The following is a 5,411-nucleotide window of genomic DNA, read 5'->3' on the forward strand; positions in this document are numbered from 1 at the left end:
GAGCTACCACAGTTGGGTCACGTGCCCCATCCACCCCTTGGGGATGCACTCTCTTATTCATCTCTGTATCCTCTGCACCACGCACAGTAACTGTCTGTTGAATTCATGTACGAATGAAGAAATAGAACAGCATTTGCTGTGACAAAAGATGTTCCTCTACACAAAGACGATCTGTTTTGCCAGAATCCACAGGAGACTCGATCTGTGCCGAGGAAGTTACGTTCAGTCTCAACTGTGCTCATCCTTTCCACACCTCCTCTCCACCCTGCTCTACTCCTTGAGGAGGAACGCCCTGTCTACTTTATCTCTGGGTGGGGGTCTCCAGAAGAATGCTGAGAAAAGACTTAAGTGAAGAAGGGAGGGAGGAAGGGATGAAGAGAGAAGGGAGAGAGAGATGGAGGACCTGTTATTCATGTCCAATCAAAGCTGGCTTTTGATTCACACCCACTCTGATTGGCCTGTCCAGTCATGACATCATCAGAGAGCCAGGGGTGCTCTTACTCTAATTAATCAATGTTAGTAGCTTTATTGAAGTATAATTCACATACCATACAATTCACCCACTTAAAGTGAAATTCAATGATTTTTGTTCTATTCAAAGAGCTGTACATCCATCACCACCACCATTTTCATGACCCCAAATAGAAACTCCACACCCATTCACAGTCACTCCTCAGCCCCGCCCAATCCCCCAGCCCTAGGCAAACAGCAGTCTACTTTCTGTCTCCACGAATTTGCCCATTCTGGACATTTCATGTAAATGGAATCATACAATTTGTGGTCTTTAGTGACTGGCTTCTTTCATGTAGCGTAGTGCTCTCGAGGACCATCGATGTTGTAGCATGTGTCAGAACTTCATCTCTTTTTATTGCCTAATAATAGTCCATGGTATGGATATATACATTTTGTTTATCCATGTATCAGTTGATGGACAGTTGGGTTGTTTCCACGTTGGGCTCTTACGAATAATATTATTTTTCTAGTAATAAAAATCAAAACCGTCTGATGTTCCCCCTGCCTCCGAAGAGGATATGAGGTAGTTTACCCTAAAAATGGCAAAGCTACAATCAAATCCAAGACTATTCGCATATTACTGTTTAATTTTGAACTTCCTCCGTGTCTCAGACAGGGTGCTAGGGACTTTCACAAAACATTATCTGTTTTTGAGAGAAAATTTTGAGCTAATTCTTGCATGACAATTGAGTCTCAATTTACCTGTAAGCTTCTTAACAGCCAAGGCAAAAAGGGAAGTATAAGGAAATGTACATTATATTACTGTCCCACTGGTATCACTGCTGGATTGGAAACAGCTCCATCATTCACTCTCCTCCTAGAATTAGGAGAGCAGAGCTGCTCTTTGGTTCTCCATCAAGCATGGAGCCTTATTCCGCCCCGCTCCATGCTTGTTAACCATGTACCAGTACCATTAACTGGTTTGCCCAGCACTTTCATACCCGTGATCTCTTTTAACCCAGTGGGGTAGTGCCTGAGCCGTATTACTAGCCCTATCCTGCAGGTCTTCAGTGTTTCTTCAACCAATGTCTGTTACAAGTCAAATACTATGAGTCCAGGTGAACAAGACAGATACAGCATTGCCCTCCCAGAACTCACGGCCCAGAGAGGAAACCAGACACTAAACAAGCAGACAACTAAGTAATCCCCAAAGCCAAAGTGCTGGGGATAAAACCAAGAGGGAGTAGTGGTGGAGAATATCAAAGTGCGTGGAGAACATACTCCCAGGAGTGGTCAGGAGAGTCCTCCCTAAAGATGGGGTTTGCAGCTGCAATCCTAAGAAGGAGCCAGCCATGTGGTCAGAGGGAGATTGTTCCCTGCAGAGGGAATGGCATGAGCAGGGGCTCTGGGGAGGAAAAGAGCCTGTTGTGATCCAGGAACAGGAGGAAGCCACTGTGGCTGGAACGTAGGAACAGGGAAGAGGCACAGACAGGGCCGCACGGACACCCAGGGCAGATCGGGAAGGGCCTTACAAACCAAGATAAGGAGTTTGGTTTTTATTTTCAGTGCAATTGGATTCAGTGAAAAGTTTTGGAAAGGAGAGTGATGGGATCCCATTTAAGTTTTGAAAAGACTGCTGTGCGGAAGATGAACTGCAGAGCCAGAGAAGAGGCAGGGAACCCTGTTGGGAGGCTTTCGTAGGGTCCAGGAGGGGATGCCTGTCACGGGCAAGGCGATGAGAGTCACGCTGCAGAGAAGACATAAAGAAGAGGGATACATCACAGGTGGCTCCTAGGTTTTGGTTTGTGGAACTAGGTAAAGGATAGTGCCATCTACTGAGGTGGAAAAGAGTGGAGAAGAAATAGGTTAGGAGAAATGTCAAGAGCTCTGTTAGAGACGCAGTTGGTTTAAGATGCTTGTGTAACGCCCACCTGGAGAGGTCAAGCTGTGAACTGGATAGGAGCCTGGAGCTCTGAGCCGAGGCTTTTCTAGAGATGCAAATTAGGGACTGTCAGAGTAGAGGTGGCATTTCGAGGCATGGGTATGGATGAGATCACCTGGGGAGATCTCTCAAGCTTTTGAAGCTTTTCTCTATATCTGCCTCCCGGGTGCCAAAACAATAAGTCAACTCTGTCAGTTCAGAGAGGGGAAAAAAACTCACAGATGATTCTGGCCATTTGGTCCCATGTAGATAAAAGTTTGATTGAGCAACTTTTCTTGCAGTCAATCACAGGTTTGATCGCGTGTGCGCAGATACACAAACCGCGCCTATCCCCCTGACCACGTGAGAACAAAGGAGACTGGGGCAGCCGGCAAGACTCAGGACAGCAAGTGGGCTCGCCCCCAAAATGGGAAAACAGGCTCCTATCAAGCAGTGAGATTGCACGTCAATAGGTCACTGCTGCAGCAGAAATGTTACAGCACAGCCATTACTGACGAGCAACAAGACTGGGATAAGGCTCCGAGGGCTTAAAACAAGAAACGGAGACTCTGTGTGTCCACACTCAGGTACAAAGGGGAGGGAAGAAGCCCAGCCAGTTTCGACCATCCATATACCACCCCCGCCCACGCACACTCACCATCTTCACCATCATCATCAACGCTCTGCCGACAGGAGAGACGTTGTTTTGTCCAGTAAAAATCTACAGAAAAATTCCCAAGTTTTATTTTTCTGAAAAATCAGCCTTTAATAAAAAAATTGCGCTGGGCTCATTGAGAAACGCTGGTGTATTTCTGAGACACAATCACATGGTTTTCATGATTTTATAGGAAAACCTGGGTGAAAATAAAAGGCTTCTCAAGAATCCCATTCCAGAAGCAAAGACAACTCCAACTTTTGCTGTTTATGAATGGAGGGTGACTCAGCCTCTTCCGCCGGCCCCAGGGCCCCAGCCATGGGGGGAGCGTGGGCGGCAGACACAGTCTAAGTTAGGGAAGGAGGAATTAGCATGGATTTGCTCGGATGTAGCTTTGTCCAATCATTTCTGAATGATAACGGTGATTCAGATATAAATGAACTAGTGTCAGGAGGAAAAGAAAGATGTCATCAATCACCCAGTCGTCAGTTATCAATTGTGACGATGGGTCAAGACCCAAGGTGAATGATGCCAGAACAGAGGAGAGGAAAACCCAGCCCTAGTCTCAGGAAAACCAAAGACAACAGCACATGCAAAGTTCACAGCAAAGTCAGTCTGCGTGTGCCAAAGGCTAAATAAGGCAAAACTCAGCCCTTCAGGAGCTCTTGGGGAGACAGCACCGTGCAGGGGCAGTGCAGGCAAGCACAGAGGGGAGGAGACCTCAGGCTGGGAGGGGCCCAGAGGATTCAGAGAACAGAGGGTGTGCAGGGAAAGGGTCCAAGCACAGCTCCAAAGCTGGAAGGGAGGATGTGGTTGGGGGGCAGCAGGGAGACCAGTGTAGGTAGGATGCAGAGGGCAAGGGTGGGGACCCAGCAGGCAGGGCAATGGGTGAGCACCACCAAGAGGTGACAGGAGTAAAGGCTCTGTCTTCAGGCAAGATTTCACCTGACCTGAGCTGTGTAGGTACATCTGCCTCCCGCGACCCCACCTGAAACCCTGCAACGGGCCCACTGAACTCTGTCCTGACTCCACATTCACTGCAAACACACAGACAAACTGGCTAAACACTGTAATGCAATTTATCAGAACGCATGCCTTGCCCTCCTTTGCCAAGCTTTCAACCATATAGATACGTGGGGAGAAAGAGAGAGCAGGTTAACAAATCATGCAGTTCTACCCCAAAACAAAGCACAAGCACCCCTCTCCCCGCTCCAGTTCCCCAAGTTAACTGATTCTCACGAAGTCGTGGCATTTACTGCCCACTGCTTACCTTTATTTGAAAAGATCACAAGCGGCACACAAACTGCAGGGTGAAGACCACCTCTGGCTCTAACTGTTTAGTGAAAGGTTAGTCCCCGAATTAACAAAAACGTGTTATGTTATTTTATTTTAAAACATATCTGGGGGCTTCCCTGGTGGCGCAGTGGTTGAGAGTCCGCCTGCCGATGCAGGGGACGCGGGTTCGTGCCCCGGTCTGGGAGGGTCCCACATGCCACGGAGCGGCTGGGCCCGTGAGCCATGGCCGCTGGGCCTGTGCGTCCATTCAGAGTACTTACCAGCCCAATTTTGGGCAAATAATTCTGTTTTAAGTAGGCTGGGCCCATAAGAAAAGCTGAGGGTGGGAAAGTGCCTGTGGGTCGCTCACACTGAGGCCACGTGAAGACAGGAAAGGGCCTGGCCGGGCACGGCTGGGCTGTAGGGACTTGATCCAAAGTAGGTGACTGAATTACAAGGTCCCAGGGGCTTGGCAATCCACGGCAATATTGATGTTAAAACATGCTGTGATTTTCTTGGAAATGACTCCCAGTGTAATTTCATGGGTCCAGGTTCTTTTGTTTTCCCTGCATCCCTTCTGCCAGGCTAGACCATACAGTTTGTTGCCCAGTGAAGGTGGAAAAAAGCTTCAAAGAAGGTCATAGAGCAGAGAGGCAGGGTGTGACATAAAGATGACCTGAAAAGTGAAGTAGAACATCCTTCATTGCTGGTGGAGGAGCCCACAGAGAGATGAAAAGTACAGGGAAGAGGTCACTGGCTCCCTCTAACTGTTGAAATCTCTGGAGGCAGAAGAGAAATTGGTAGGGCCACCAGACAGGCTTGCAGGGAAATCCCAGCATGCGCAGCTTACTTCTGACTTCCCAGGGCACGTCTCAGGAAATCAGAGTGTCTGCAGAAAAACCATCTCTTAGGCACCGCAGTACAGGGTGGGAAATTAGAAGCGCCTGAGGAGTGGTCCAGCTGGCCCAAGGTAGCACCCCTTCCTCGTCTCCTGCTGTCCTAGGAGTGTTGCGTCAGGACCCGAGAAGCTCCCTCCCACCAAGCCCCAGAGTCGACTGCCACGCTCTGCCTGTGCCAAAAACACAGACCATAAGCCCCCGCCCCCAG

Source organism: Neophocaena asiaeorientalis, unplaced genomic scaffold, assembly GCF_003031525.2.
Source record: "Neophocaena asiaeorientalis asiaeorientalis breed wild unplaced genomic scaffold, Neophocaena_asiaeorientalis_V1.1 scaffold84, whole genome shotgun sequence".
Classification (NCBI taxonomy): Eukaryota; Metazoa; Chordata; class Mammalia; order Artiodactyla; family Phocoenidae; genus Neophocaena; species Neophocaena asiaeorientalis.